This window comes from Alexandromys fortis, unplaced genomic scaffold (assembly GCF_014885135.2).
Source record: "Alexandromys fortis isolate MF-2015 unplaced genomic scaffold, M_Fortis_MF-2015_v1.1 scaffold_98, whole genome shotgun sequence".
NCBI classification, from domain to species: Eukaryota; Metazoa; Chordata; class Mammalia; order Rodentia; family Cricetidae; genus Alexandromys; species Alexandromys fortis.
Window position 1 is genome coordinate 6,213,352 of NW_026068002.1, and position 17,209 is coordinate 6,230,560.

Here is a 17,209-nt window from a genome sequence, read left to right on the forward strand (position 1 = left end):
ATTCTGATCATGGAGGAGGGGCAAGTGCAGAAGAGCATGATGGGATGGCCAAGATGGAGAATGGAAAGATGGGAGTAATGGGACGGGGAGGGGGGCACAGAGAAACGGAAGCTCCAGAAAACTGGCATTAACGAATGAAGGCCGCATTTATAAAGCAGGAAACTATAACCAGAATCAAAAAGATTGGAAGAAATAATGACATTAGTCAATGCTGTTCAATGGTACGCCTGGGGTTACTAGTACACTCTTTCCAAATTCTCCAGAGGTGTCTTAACCACTTTAAACAATTCCCCAAAAGACCTCCTCGTTGATTGGCCTGTTCTAAGTGAGAGTCACTTTTCAGGGAAAGTCAGGGAACAAACTGTACAATCAAGACAGAGCCCCTGGTAGCTGGCGCAGCGGCCAGAACAGGCGGGTACTGACACAGTGGCAGACAACGCAGGCAACAGGGACCAGTGCAACACCAAGAGCAGATCGCCCCAGGACAATTAAATCAAAGAGGTAGGCCTTTGGTTGGCGAGGTCCCTGGCAAACAGGGAACCTGGTTCTTTTCCTGAAGACCCGTCTGAGGGGTGAGAGGGATCTTGGCCCCTGGCAGGAGCCAGGAAACAGAACGAGGGAATTTTGCAAGAGGAGCCTCTGGCCAGCAGGGAAACCTGATCTGGTTTTAAAAGACCAATTAGAGATCGTCAATAGGAGGAGATGGGCAGGCGCCAAGGCAAAAATTCTCCCAATAAGCTGAAAAACAACATGAAAGCACCAGAACCCAATGATCTTACAACAGAAGGACTTGAACACCCTAACACAGAAGAAGTGGAAAAAATCGACTTTATGAAAGCAATAGAGTCCCTTAAACAATATGTAAAAAACACCTTTATAGAAATGGATGAGAAGTATAACAAAAAGTTTGAAGAATTGAGTAAATACGTACATGAGACCCTGGGAAACCAAGAAAAAATGAACAAACAGGTAATGGAAACAGTTCAAGAATTGAAAACTGAAATGGAAGCAAGGAAGAAAGCACAAACTGGGGACCAGCTGGATACGGAAAATCTAGGTCAACGAGCAGAGCCTACAGAAACAAGCATAATCAATAGAATACAAGAAATAGAAGAAAGAATCTCAGATTCTGAAGACACCATAGAGAAAATAAACGCACTGATCAAAGAAAACAGCAAAGCCAACAAATTCTCATCACAAAACATTCAGGAAATATGGGACACAATAAAAAGACCAAACCTGAGAATAATAGGAATAGAAGAAGGGGAAGAATTACAGCTCAAAGGCCCAGAAAATATATTTAACAAAATTATGGAAGAAAACTTTCCCAACATAAAGAAAGATATTCCTTTGAATATCCAAGAAGCATACAGAACACCAAACAGACTGGATCAAAGAAAAGCATCCCCTCGCCATATAATAATCAAAACACAAAATATACAGGTTAAAGAAAGAATATTAAGAGCTGCAAAGGAAAAAGGCCAAGTAACTTATAAAGGTAAACCGATCAGACTTACACCTGACTTCTCTATGGAAACCATGAAAGCCAGAAGGTCCTGGATAGAGGTTCTTCAAAAACTAAGAGACCATGGATGCAAACCCAAACTTCTATACCCAGCCAAGCTAGTATTCACTATCAATGGAGAAAACAAGACATTCCAGGATAAGAACAAATTTAAACAATACGTAGCCACAAATCCAGCGCTACAGAAAGTAATAGAAGGAAAATCGCAACCCAAGGAATCCAACATTGCCAACACTGACTACAATAACTCAGGAATCTAGCGAACCTTCACCAGTACAACTCAAAGAAGGGACACACACAAACTCTACTACCGAAAACAGTAAGAATAACCGGAGTAAACAACCACTGGTCACTAATATCACTTAATATTAATGGTCTCAATTCACCTATAAAAAGGCACAGGCTAAGGGATTGGATACGAAAACAGGATCCAACATTCTGCTGTTTGCAAGAAACACATCTCAACCACAAAGACAGGCATCTACTCAGAGTAAAAGGTTGGGAAAAGGTCTTTCAAGCAAATGGTCCTAACAAAAAAGCAGGTGTGGCCATACTAATTTCCAACAAAACTGACTTCAAACTAAAATCAATCAGAAGAGATCGAGATGGACACTTTATACTCATAACAGGAACAATTCATCAGGATGACATCTCAATCCTGAATATCTATGCCCCTAATATAAAAGCACCCACTTATGTAAAAGAAATATTTCTAAAACTCAAGGCAGACATAAAACCACACACACTAATAGTAGGAGACTTCAACACACCTCTCTCTCCAATGGACAGGTCAATCAGACAGAAACCTAATAGAGAATTAAGAGAATTATTGGAGGTAATGAAGCAAATGGACTTAACAGACATCTACAGAACACTCCACCCAAATAGGAAAGAATATACCTTCTTCTCTGCAGCTCATGGAACCTTCTCAAAAATTGACCATATACTCGGAAACAAAGGAAACCTCCACAGATACAAAAGAATATCAGTGTCCACCTGTGTCTTATCAGATCACCACGGATTAAAGTTAGATGGCAACAACTATGCTACCCCCAGAAAGCCGACAAACTCATGGAAACTGAACAGTCAACTACTGAACCACACCTGGGTCAAGGAAGAAATTAAGAAAGAAATTAAAGTCTTCCTTGAATTTAATGAAAATAAAGAGACAACATACTCAAACCTATGGGACACGATGAAAGCAGTGCTAAGAGGAAAGTTCATAGCACTAAGTGCCCACTTAAAGAAAACAGAGAAAGCATACATTGGGGACTTAATGGCACACCTGAAAGCTTTAGAAAAAAAAGAAGCAGAGGTGCCCAGAAGGAGTAGAAGACTGGAAATAATCAAACTGAGGGCAGAAATCAACAAAATAGAAACACAGAAAACAGTCCAAAGAATCAATGAAACAAAAAGTTGGTTCTTGGAGAAAATCAACAAGATCGACAAACCCCTATCCAAACTAACTAAACAACAGAGAGAGAACACGCAAATAAATAAAATCAGAAATGAAAGGGGGGACATAACCACAGACACAGAGGAAATCCAGAGAATCATTAGATCTTACTATAAAAGCCTGTATGCCACAAAACTGGAAAATGCAAAAGAAATGGACATTTTTTTAGATAAGTACCATATACCAAAGCTAAACCAAGACCAGGTGAATGATCTAAATAGACCTGTTAGTCGCGAAGAACTAGAAACTGTTATCAAAAATCTCCCTTCCAAAAAAAGCCCAGGACCAGATGGGTTCAACGCAGAATTCTACCAGAACTTCCAAGAAGAGCTAATACCTATACTCCTTAACGTATTTCACAATATAGAAACAGAAAAGTCATTGCCAAATTCCTTTTATGAAGCTACAGTTACCCTGATACCAAAACCACACAAAGACCCAACCAAGAAAGAGAATTACAGGCCTATCTCACTCATGAATATCGACGCAAAAATTCTCAATAAAATACTGGCAAACCGAATTCAAGAACACATCAGAAAAATTATCCATTATGATCAAGTAGGCTTCATCCCAGAGATGCAGGGCTGGTTCAACATACGCAAATCTATCAATGTAATCCACCATATAAATAGACTGAAAGAAAAAAACCATATGATCATTTCATTAGATGCGGAAAAAGCATTCGACAAAATTCAACACCCCTTTATGATAAAGGTCTTGGAGAGAATAGGGATACAAGGGTCATACCTAAATATAATAAAAGCTATCTACAGCAAACCGACAGCTAACATTAAATTAAATGGAGAAAAACTCAAAGCCATCCCACTAAAATCAGGAACAAGACAAGGATGTCCACTCTCTCCATACCTCTTCAATATAGTGCTTGAAGTTCTAGCAATAGCAATAAGACAACATAAGGGGATCAAGGGGATTCGTATTGGAAAGGAAGAAGTTAAGCTTTCGTTATTTGCAGATGACATGATAGTATACATAAGCGACCCCAAAAATTCTACCAAAGAACTCCTACAGCTGATAAACACCTTTAGTAGCGTGGCTGGATACAAGATCAACTCCAAAAAATCAGTTGCCTTCCTATACACTAAGGATAAGGAAACAGAGAGGGAAATCACAGAAGCATCACCTTTCACGATAGCCACAAAGAGCATAAAATATCTTGGGGTAACCCTGACCAAGGAAGTGAAAGATCTATTTGACAAGAACTTCAAGTCTTTGAAGAAAGAAATAGAGGAGGACACCAGAAAATGGAAGGACCTCCCTTGCTCTTGGATTGGGAGGATCAACATAGTAAAAATGGCAATTCTACCAAAAGCAATCTATAGATTCAATGCAATCCCCATCAAAATCCCATCAAAATTCTTCACAGATCTGGAGAAGACAATAATCAACTTTATATGGAAAAACAAAAAACCCAGGATAGCCAAAACAATCTTATACAATAAAGGAACGTCTGGAGGCATTACCATCCCTGACTTCAAACTCTATTACAGAGCTACAGTATTGAAAACAGCTTGGTATTGGCATAAAAACAGAGAAGTCGACCAATGGAATCGAATAGAAGACCCTGACTTTAACCCACAAACATATGAACACCTGATTTTCGATAAAGGAGCTAAAAGTATACAATGGAAAAAAGAGAGCATCTTCAACAAATTGTGCTGGCAAAACTGGATGTCAATCTGTAGAAGAATGAAAATAGACCCATATCTATCACCATGCACAAAACTCAAGTCCAAGTGGGTGAAAGACCTCAATATCAGTCCAAACACACTGAACCTGATTGAAGAGAAAGTGGGAAGTACTCTACAACACGTGGGCACAGGAGACCACTTCCTACGTATAACCCCAGCAGCACAGACAGTAAGGGCCTCATTGAATAAATGGGACCTCCTGAGACTGAGAAGCTTCTGTAAAGCAAAGGACACTGTTGCTAAGACAGAAAGGCAACCCACTGACTGGGAGAAGATCTTCACCAACCCCACAACTGACAAAGGTCTGATCTCCAAAATATATAAAGAACTCAAGAAACTAGACCGTAAAAGGCTAATCAACCCAATTATAAAATGGGGCACTGAGTTGAACAGAGATCTCTCAACAGAAGAAGTTCAAATGGCCAAAAGACACCTAAGGTCATGCTCAACTTCCTTAGCGATCAGGGAAATGCAAATCAAGACAACTTTAAGATACCATCTTACACCTGTCAGAATGGCGAAAATCAAAAACACCAATGATAGCCTTTGCTGGAGAGGTTGTGGAGAAAGGGGTACACTCATCCATTGCTGGTGGGAATGCAAACTTGTGCAACCACTCTGGAAAGCAGTGTGGAGGTTTCTCAGGAAATTCGGGATCAACCTACCCATGGACCCAGCAATACCACTCTTGGGAATATACCCAAGAGAGGCCTTATCACACAACAAAAGTATATGCTCTACTATGTTTATAGCAGCATTGTTTGTAATAGCCAGAACCTGGAAACAACCTAGATGCCCTTCAATTGAAGAATGGATGAAGAAAGTATGGAATATATACATATTAGAGTACTACTCAGCAGTAAAAAACAAGGACTTCTTGAAGTTTGCAGGCAAATGGATGGAAATAGAAAACACCATCCTGAGTGAGGTAAGCCAGACCCAAAAAGAGGAACATGGGATGTTCTCACTCATATTTGGTTTCTAGCCATAAATAAAGGACATTGAACCTATAATTCGGGTTCTTAGAGAAGCTAAATAAGAAGGAGAACCCAAAGAAAATCATATAGGCATCCTCCTGAATATTAAACTTCATCAGGCGATGAAAGGAGACAGAGACAGAGACCCACATTGGAGCACCGGACTGAAATCTCAAGGTCCAAATCAGGAGCAGAAGGAGAGAGAGCACAAGCAAGGAACTCAGGACCGCGAGGGGTGCACCCATACACTGAGACAATGGGGATGTTCTATCAGGAACTCACCAAGGCCAGCTGGCCTGGGTCTGAAAAAGCCTGGGTCAAAACTGGTCTCGCTGAACATAGCGGACAAGGAGGACTACTGAGACCTCAAGAACAATGGCAACGGGTTTTTGATTCTACTGGACCTATTGGTTTCGTGGGAGCCTAGGCAGTTTCGTGGATGCTCACCTTACTAGACCTGGATGGAGGTGGGTGGTCCTTGGACTTCCCACAGGGCAGAGAACCCTGATTGCTTTTTGGGCTGACGAGGGAGGGGGACTTGATTGGGGGAGGGGGAGGGAAAGGGGAGGCAGCGGTGGGGAAGAGACAGAAATCTTTAATAAATAAATAAATTAATAAAAAAAAAAGTCAGAGCTCCTAATTTAACCCAGCCTCCTTACCTACCACCTCCCTTCAGGACGGAGAGTCTGCCGCAGCAATTGCTAGCTGACGTCCATACAGCCAAGCGTGGGATCCACCCCTCCGTCTAATATTCCACTTTGGAAAAGAGGGAATGATGAGGCAGAAACAGAAAAATCTGCATGAGTGGGGGAGAAATATTTCCATCAAAAGTGTCGATTAAATTAATACAGCGCTCTCCTGAGAGCAGGGGAGCAACTCAATATTGAACTGAGGAAGTGACAAGAGTGTCTCACCGATGACGCAGTCTGCCCCTGGGACCGACTCTCTCTCTCTCTCTCTCTCTCTCTCTCTCTCTCTCTCTCTCTCTCTCTCTCCCTCTTTCTCCAGTTCTTCTACTCCTCAGCATTCCTGCCAGATATTTTCCTTCAGACATTATAACTCTGCACACATGCGCAAATATCCACAAGTGTGTGTGTGTGTGTGTGTGTGTGTGCGCGCGCGCGCACGCGGAAGCTATGTTTTCAAGGCTCTCGGAGACCCCAGCATGCTATTTTGCTAGAAGGCACAGACCATGAGCTCATGACAGTGTTTTGATGGCAAGGCTAACGCATACAAAGTGATAGATATTTTTTCAGGTGTTTGTGTCTGATGAGAAATACTGACACTGTGTAAAGCCATTGTAGTGAAGATCATTTTTGTGACAGATCACAAAGGCCCTGGAGAGAGAGAAAACAACCCTAATTTGGAAAACTCACACCGTCTGGACCTTTTCCATGATTTATAAAGCTTCATGTCATCTCACCCTGATTTTCAGCTCTGAAATTCTAGGTGGCTCTTTCTTCCTGGGACTGAAAATATACATGTAATTAATAAAATTTAATTCTTTGCTCTTTCTTTCCCTCAAAAGAAAATAAATTACCTGACCTTCAAAACATGTCTGTGTCTAACTATGTTAAGGGTTTGCCTCTGTGTTTTCTTTTGGTAGAAGCCTGGTGGTTTAGTTCAAGCTGTCACTCAAAGTCTCCGGGTTAAAAGGTCTCTATGTATTTATCTTGGTGCTCATATTAACCAGTTAAATGGTTGGATAGCAGTCAAAGACTGGGAGAAACAGATATTTGAGAAGTCAAACATTTGGTCCTTGAGAAATGACAGAAGCGCTTTGGTGGAGTTTATTACCTGCTAATTATTGAATAAGCATAAAAAGTTGTATATTTTCTCAGCACTGGCAATAAGAAGTCATTGAAAGCTACACATACCATTTACAAACAGTAGATAGAAACTGCTCTGCAGACCTATCAAAAACAGGCCAAGGAGCTTTTTGATTTTTTTTTTAACTGCTGACATCTAGAGACAAAAACTGACTCCATCAATCCTTTCTTCTCCATGAACATGTACATAGACACTAACACACACACACACACACACATAGACAAGCATACAACACACACATACACAGCATACAACTGATGTGGGAGTGATTTCTTTCTAATCTGTTGCTTTCATTGGTTAATTAATAAAGAAACTGCCTAGGCCCATTTGATAGGCCAACCCTTAGGTGGGTGGAGTAAACAGAACAGAATGCTGGGAGAAAGAAGCAGATTCAGGGAGTCATCATGATTCTCCCACTCCAGACAGACGCAGGTTAAGATCTTCCCTGGTAAGCCACCTCATGGGCTACACAGAGTATTAGAAATGGGTTAGATCAATATGTAAGAGCTAGCCAATAAGAGGCTGGAACTAATGGGCCAAGCAGTGTTTAAATGAATACAGTTTCTGTGTAATTATTTCAGGTATAAAGCAGCCGTGCAGGTGGCCGGGTGCTGGGGACACAGCCCCGCCACTCCCACAACATACAACACACACATACACAGCATACACCACACACACATACACAACATACAACATACACATACACAGCATACAACACACATACACAGCATACAACAGACATGTACAACATACAACACACATACACAGCATACAACACATACACAACATACAACATACACATACACAGCATACAACAGACATATACAACATACAACACACACATACACAGCATACAACACATATACAACATACAACACACACATACACAGCATACAACACACAACACACATATGCAGCATACAACACACACATATACAACATACAACACACATATACAGCATACAACACACACATACACAGCATACAACACATAAACACACACATACACCACTGTAAAACTAGCCTCAGTGATGCTGAGCCACTGTAACTATACAAGTGAGGGAGACGCTTTCTCTGCTCCTGATTGCTAGAATCCACCTTTTAAATTCGCCAGCTGCCCTCTCAGCATGGGTCACCTTCCCACCTTCCTCACATCTGTCAGTGACTCTGCCGGGCTCTGAAGCAAGAAATCAGTCATCATTGGCCACTCTGTGGCCTTCAACCCCCGTGTTCAATCTGTGACCAAGCCCTGTCAACTCCACTCACAGCCTCTCAATTCACCTTTTCTTCCGCGGGAAAGGAGAACTTTTAGCATAAACAAGCAAAAATGCGCTGTGAGAGTACATTGTTCAGCATCAGCTCCCCACCCCAGGCTGCCATCGGGGCTCCCAACCACAGCCTGTTCCGAGGAGGTAAGCCATGGAGACAGGATGCTCCCTGAAGGTGCACAGGAGGCTGCGGCTTTACACCTCAACAACTTGACTTCAAACTCCAAACCTCCGGCCCCACGAAAGAATAAATTCCCTGCGTTCCAGTCCCCTAGTTTATTACAGCAGCCACAGGAAACTAATATGAGGGCAGAGAGAATTATCCAGACAATTAGCAGCTTTTCTGAAATAGGTTGCCCTGCAGCCGTCAGCTTGCAGACAGAAACCAACTTCGTCTTTTCCTCAGTTCCCATCTTTACGCTGCCTAGACGTGAGATATGTAACAGCCTCGTGCTATAATGTTGGTCATTCCTGTCACCATTTTAGCCACTGTCTACAAGATGCCAGGCTCTGTTGTATCCGTTTCCCTAGACTATTCCTGTCATTGTCAACTGCACCCTTGGAAGACGCTGGGTTTTAAGGAAGGATAACCTGGAAAGAAAGTCTTCTTTTTCCTCTTAGTATTGGCAGAGTTCTTCCCACTGGAAGCATCAGACTCTGCTTTTCTACACATTTGTTTCTCATGCCATGAGAGCTGTGGGACCCAGTCGGTCTCCTGTTCTCCGCGTGTCTGCTGAAGGCCCTGTTCTTGCCCTTGGTCCGCACTGAGGAAATACTCAGGCTTCTCCTCGGAGGGCAGCCTGGCCACAGGAGATCATGCTACTTGGCAGTCTCGGTTTGTTTGGTTTGGCTTGGTTTTGATGGAGTCAGTCTGGCTACGGAGCCCAAGCTGGTCTCTAAGCCACCATCTTTCTACGTCAGCTTCTCAAGTGGTTGACACACTTTTTAAAGATAAGGTGTCATAGAGCCCAGGCTGTCCTCCAATCCACTATGTCGTCAAGGATGGCCTCAAATGTCTGGTCCTCCTGTCGCTACCTCTCAAGTCTCCATGCCCAGTTGATGCAGCACTGGGGCTTGAACCCAGGGCCTTGCACATGTGAAGCAAGCCCTCTGCCAACTAAGCCACATACCAGCCTTGGGCTCTTCATTCTTCGTTCAGCCCCACTAACCCCTTTCTTTCTTAGACTCCTTCCTACCAAAGGAGACAACCGAGGAAAAACGTCCACCCTATCCTTGCATACTCCCTGGACATTTCTGTAAAATGCACTGTTCTGACAGGAAATGACAAACAGATGCCCCTTGACCCTCCATGACCCCAAAGTGACTGATCATAAGGTCAGCACGTGGCCTGCTCATTTGGGAACAGCCAAAGCTCAGGCGCCTTAATTTAGAGTGTCATGTGTCACAGCTGTGATAGATTAGGGACATCCTTTCAAACGAAGCCTTTCGGCTGATGCCGGGGCTGTTGTTCTTATCATGCCTGGAGGCGCGCGGGAGGGAAAATGCAAACTTATTAAGAGAGTCGGGTAAGAAACAAGGTGTCCTTTATGATTAAATGACGGTAGGAGGTTGCATCACCACTGAGCATCCAGACACTCAGAGGGCAGTCCCCCCCCCCCCACAGAAAAGAACACTCCAGACCCAAGGAGGAACCGTCCACCAGGGTAAGCTTCAAGCCAATTTAGGATAGAGAAATCTCTGCTGGAGAACTGTCGAGTTCTTAGGAAGAATATTTTGAGTAATTCCAGCAGTTAGCAGCATTTCAACCCAAAGCAAATTATTAGAAGCAGGATTCAGTTTCCTCAAAGGAGAACACTCAGGGGGTGGGGTGGAGGGACCATTCATTTGGTGTCTTCGCTCACTCTGTTGGCTTCCAAATGTGGTGTGCTCAGCCCTCTGAGCTCCCAACAGCATTGTCTCCCAGGCTACAGGTTTTCTTTTGTTTTTCCTTCTTTTTCTTTTGGAAGCTGCTAAATCTTTTCTCCAAATGAAAGCGTGATTGTGTGAAACGTAATGTTAACAAAACAGAGCAAAAAAATTTTTTTTGCAGAACTGTTCCGTGTGCAGAAAGAATAGAGATGGGGCCGAGGAGAACATTCAGTTGGTGAGTAAGGTACTTGCCCACAGAAGTCTGGGGACTTGAGTTTGATTCCCAACATCCGCGTAAAGAGCCAAGCATGGCAGTGTGCACCCATAATCCAAGAACTGGGGGGATGGAGAAAAGAGGGTCCCTGAGGCTCACCGTCCAGCCTTCTAGTCAAATCAGCAGGCCCCAGGTCCTAGTGAGGTATACTGTCTCACAAAACAGATGGATTCAAGTTTGGCTTCTGGCCTACACACACACACACACACACACACACACTTAATTAAAAAAAGTAGACAGGATGGACTGGCTCTTTCACAGGTTAGGGACCTTTAACTATCATCACCCCTCCATATCAAACCATGTCCATAGGACTCTACAGAATCACCTGGAAACTCCCATCTAGTACTGAGTAAGGAGGACCTCAGACCCATGAATTAGAGGCCTAGCATGCCGCTGTACTGATCCCCTTCAAGGCAGCCCACTCGGGCCCTTTGACTCCAAAACATCTCCTCTTGGAAATGGGTTCCCTGTGTAGATTTATTTACTAGGTTCTGGGGAATAAGGGCCTTGTCTATCACTCCTTGATGGCTTCTATTCTGACTAATTAGAAAGCCACTTACGCAAACAACATGCAAGTCTAATTTCTAAGTGGTGAAGTAACCACAGAGCAGGTAGACTCTCTACCTCTCTAATCTCTCATGTCAGCATGCCTTAGGCATTCCTCTGCCCCCCCCCCGACACCCACCTTCAGTGTGCTGAAAATAATGCATGCTTATAAAGCAAAAATTAGAAACTTTGATTCTAATTTGCTACTTTGAGCCTAGAAAATTCGATGGCTTAAGGCCAAGCTTGTCTTCTGCACTCCTAATTGTACACGATGCGCATCTGTCTTGCAAATAGAAGTTACGCTAGCGAAAGCCATGTACCTAAAATTGCAAAAAGCATTTGGATTAAAATTCCAAATTATCAATAAAGGAATTTGTGTCTTGCTGCATTAGGGTTGCTCTTACCAAATGCTTCACACTGCGAAACAACTGGAATGTGCTGCTGAAGGTCCCAGCGGATGGGGAAGTTCAAGATTAAGGTAGTGACAGATGTGGTGTCTGACAAGAATCTGTTCCTCATATTTGGTGTGTGTGTGTGATGTATGTGCATTCTGGGGGGGCAGCATGTGTATGTGTGGTGTTGTATATGTGATGTATATGCGTGTTTGTATGTGGTATGTGTGTGTGTGTTTGTGTATGTGCTATGTGTTTGAATGTGTGGTATGTGTATGGTATGTGTTTGTGTGGCGTTGTATATGTTATATATGTGCGTGTTTGTTTGTGTGTATGTGGTATGTGTTTGTATGTGTGGTGTGTGTGTGTTTGTGTGTATGTTGTATGTGTTTGTATGGTGTGTGAATGTGTGGTGTTGTATATGTGATGTGTGTGCACGTGTGTGTATGTTGTATGTGTTTGTATGTGTGCTGTGTGTGTTTCTGTGTATGTTGTATGTGTTTGTATGTGTGGTGTGTGTTTGTGTGTATGTGTGTGGTATGTGTCTGTGTGGCATTGCATATATGATATATGTGTGTTTGTGTGTATGTGGTATGTGTTTGTATGTGTGGTGTGTGTGTTTGTGTGTATGTGTTGTGTTTGTATGTGTGGTGCGTGTGTGGTATGTGTTTGTGTGGCATTGTATATATAATATATGTGCGTGTTTGTATGTATGTGGTATATGTTTGTATGTGTGGTGTGTGTGTTTGTGTGTATGTGTTATGTGTTTGTATGTGTGGTGCGTGTGTGGTATGTGTTTATGTGGCATTGTATATATGATATATGTGTGTGTTTGTGTGTATGTGGTATGTGTTTGTATGTATGGTGTATGTGTGTTTGTGTATGTTGTATGTGTTTGTATGGTGTGTGTATGTGTGTGGTATGTGTATGTGTGGTGTTGTATATGTGATGTGTGTGCATGTTTGTATGTATGTGGTATGTGTTTGTATGTGTGGTGTGTGCGTGTTTGTGTGTATGTTGTATGTGTTTGTATGTGTGGTGTGTGTTTATATGTATGTGGTATGTGTTTGTATGTGTGGTGTGTGTGTTTGTGTGTATGTGGTATGTGTTTATGTGTGGTGTGTGTGTGTGTTTGTGTGTATAGTAGTACACGTGTACACATGCATGTAGAAACCAGAAGACAACCCTGGGTTATCATCCTTAGGTATCATACACCTTTTATTTGAGACAGACTCTCTCCTTGGCCTGACACTCATTAAGCAGGCTAGAGTAGCAAACCTGCAAGCTCCATGCATTTTCCTGGCTTGGCCTACGCAGAACTGGAATTACAGGTGCATGCCATCAATGTTTGACTTTTCCTTCTTCCTTTTCCTTCCTTCCTTTCTTCCTTTATTTTTTTCTTTCTTTTTTCCCTTCTAACATGGGTTCTGGGTACCCAACTCAGGTCCTTGCACTTGTAAAGCAATTTACTAACTGAATTATTAGCCCCACACTTTGGCATTTTCTTGCTGGGACTTCACTTAGCCAAGGGGATAAATAATCTCCCTCAGGCTCTTCTATAAGGGCATTAATTCTGCTGGGGAGGGCTTTGCCCTCATGACCCAATCACTTCCTAGAGGCCCTTCCTGGCTATACTACTACATTGGGGATTAGATTTCAACATATGAATCTGGAGAGGGGCATAAATATCCAAGCCATAGAAAAAAATGTACATAAAGGAAAACTTCCCCTAAAAGCAAAGAGATCACCTAAATTGGGCACCATTATCCTGGAAAGTTCTTTTCAAAGCCACTTTCTTTTTGAGGCAAAATACTGTATCCTGCCTGATGCACCGCTCTCTGAGAAGGCTCATAGTGATCCATCCTCTGGTGTTCACACCCTTTTAGTCCCCCCCCCCCATGGTGTACCAGGCCTTGAACTGTGTGGCCAACAGAAGGACTAACAAGTGACATCTTTTCCCATAAAGAGGCCTCCATGGCAACAAGGAACCAAGGGATGTCTTTAGTTAACAGCCAGGAAGCTCAGAAGAACCCAGGCTTCCACCAACCACGTGATGAACTCAGAGAGAACCATTCCCTTGACCAAATCTTGTTCATGAGACACCCTCAACCAAAACCTGAAGGTTAAATCACCACGACTGAATGCTTAGACCTAATCCAGTTTCTGAGTAACATGTCAGTTTCTGCCATGACCCTTGGAGGACCAAATGTGAATGCTTGTGCCACTCCCTCAATCAAACGTTAAAACTGCTTAGCAAAAAGGAAATGAGAAGAAAAATATTCCTGGCAAAAGTAACCCGCTCAATGACACAAAGTGTTAAAACATTGTGACAGACCAGGAGATATGGATGAAGATGGTACTGAGACAAAACCATAGAAACATTTAGAAACAAAACCACCAGTGTGTGTGTGTGTGTGTGTGTGTGTGTGTGTGTGTGTGTGTGTGTGTGTGTGTTCGTTCTAACAGACAGCCTGAGTTCAATTCCTGGAACTTACATGGCAGCTCAGAACAATCTGGAACTCCTGTTTCACTGGGCATGAAAGTGATACACATACTTGGAGACAAAACATCCATAGAAATAACAATCGCACACGTTTGAAAAGAAACCCCTTGCTAAGCCTGTTAAGCATACACAATGTCATTTGTTCAACAGATATTAGTGGAGGGCCCATCTGACAAGGTAATAGCCTGTGCAGCCCTTATGGAGACACGCAAGACAGATAAAAATCCCGGCCCTCGTTGCTCTCTATCCAGAACCAAAAATACACTATTGAGTTCATCTTTTGCGTGGGTGTCTTGAGCTGCAATGGAGAAGAAGCAGGGGAAGGGGGTGATGAAGAGCCTCAGAAATCTTTCCAAAGCCATCTTGCGCTGCATAATCCTCCCTGACCTCCTGGCCTCCTTATGCGGCAAAGATGCTTGAAAAAATTCTAGCCCTAAGTTATCAACTATGTGTACCTTAAACAAGGATCCTTTGAGCCTGTCCCTTTAGATCTCTCTCTCTGGCAGAATTGCCATAAACTGAAAGAGACTGGGCTACACATGCACAGGTGCAGCAAGTGAGGTCCAGAGGAGGCAAGGAGCTGGTCCAAGCCCTCAGAGCTGGCTACAGCAAGTGCCAGCTGAAGTCTATGCCTCCCGGGTTCCAGCCCAGTGCTTTCCCTACCATGTCTCACTAATGCCGTCAGCCTTGGACTGCTATGCTTCAGCAGCCTGTGAGAACAGCGTGGGGGAAAAAAAATCTCAGAGCACTGCAGAGATTTTAGCTTCACTCCCAGCGATGGCTGCATTCGGCAGCCGTCCAAGGACCCTGCTAAGGCTGTTTTCCTTGACTCAATTAGGGAGAGCACTGGGGGAAGAGCAGGCTGAGAAATCCTCAGGGCTCTCATCTGTTAATTGAAGGCCCTGTCAGATTTTCCACACTATAACAAATGATCAAAGATTTCTCTCTCTCTCTTTCTTTATCACTCCCTTGATTTCAAGGCAACAGTGGGCTAAGGTACAAGTAAAAAAAAAATGTATGATATATTTTATAATGGAAATAAAACAGTCAAAAGGGACCTAATCACTTAGATATGTTTAGAGCTTGAAGCCAAAGAGCATCCATTTCTCAAGGTGGAAGAGAAATCTCATTTAGGACTACTGCATGGGATCCTGTGACCTGGGTGTTGGCCCGGACCCTCCCCATCACATCTCAGTTCCCTGCTGTGTAAATGACATGCAGTGGCCTTGGGTCCTTGGAGCACTGGCTGCTTCAGTGGCTGGCAAATTACCAGCCTGTATCTATATTGACAGTCGTGTTCTTGACTTAATGGTTAATTTACTTAATGAGAACCCTCTGTCCTCCTAAAAAGAATGGGATGTCGAAATGGACTGGACTAGATGCTATGAAGGACAGGAGGGTGGGGAGGGACTTCTCATTCCCAGACCCATTTGCGCATTTCATTCATTTCTTAAGTGTTTGATTTTTAGTTCCTCTTGTGGTTTGGATATAGATTAGGTGTGCCCCGCAAATGTAACAAGTCTTTTTCTGTCCAGCCAGCCAGCTCCGAAATAATGACATGGAGACATCTTAATAATTGCAAAAGGTCAGCCTATAGCTTAGACTTGTTATAAGCCCTTATAACTTAAATTAGTCCATTTATATTAATTGACATGCTATCACGTGGTGTTACTGCTCTTCCGTCTTGTACCTCCTGTTTCCTCTCCATCCAGCTGCCCACTCTGCCCTCCTTCTTCCCAGAGTCCTCTCTGTCCCTGGATGTCCCACCTAACCTCTTTCTAGGTATTGGATGTTAGGTTTTTTATTACACCAGTCACAACAATGCACCTTCATGCAGGGTACAAATATCCCACAACACTCAAAGAGCCACACACTGGAAACGTAATCTTCAGTGTGGTCATGCAAAGAGATAGTGGAACCTTTAAGAGTAGGGCATGGCTGGAAGTAATGCGATTGTGGGCCCAACCCTCAAATGGGATTAATGTCCTTTCAAGAGTCTTGCTGGTGCCTGTGACAGTGAACTATAAGGCTACTTTATTTAAAAAAAAAAAAATAAGTAAGTATCCTGGTATGATAGTTTGGATGTAACTGGCCCCCATAATCTCACAGGGAGTGTCACTATCAGGAGGTCTGGCTTTGTTGGAGTGGGTGTGGCCTTGTTGGAGGAAGTGCATTACTGTTGGGGTGGGCTTGGAGATCTCCTATGCTCAGTAGACTTCCCGTTGCCTACAATATGTAGGACTCTCGGCTACTATTCCAGCACAACATCTGCCTGCGTGCTGCCATGCTCCCCATCATGATGATCATGGACTAGTCGACTTCTGAACTGTAAGCCAGCCCCTCCACTTGAATGTTTCATTTGTAAGAGTCACCGTGGTCATGGTGTCTCTCCACAGCAATAGAAACCCTAACTAAGACACTGGCATCTGATTACCCCTGGTTTCCCGTGTGATCCATTTCTCTTGCTCCATCTTCTGCCACAATGCCGTCTGCTATGCTGTGAATTAACTAAACAACATCCAGCAGAACCAAGTAAATGTTAGCGCCACATTCTTGGGCCTCTAGACCTATGAGATAACTAAACCTCTTTTCTTCAGTCATTGTCTCTTATTGGGTATTGGGTTTTAGCAAGCAATAGCGGAAGTGGAACGGCACGTTTCCTGTTATATAAATGCCTGGTCCCGGAGTAGGGCAAAGGTGAACAGCCAAAATGCATAACCTAACCACCCCCAACTTCACACCACACCCAGTCCAACAAGCAAACACCCTAAATAAGTGTAGTAGCTCACAATCTGGTGGTTCCTGGAGCTCTCTGAGCTGAGTTAAAAACGAACGCAAGCACCAATTTGTGAGTTTC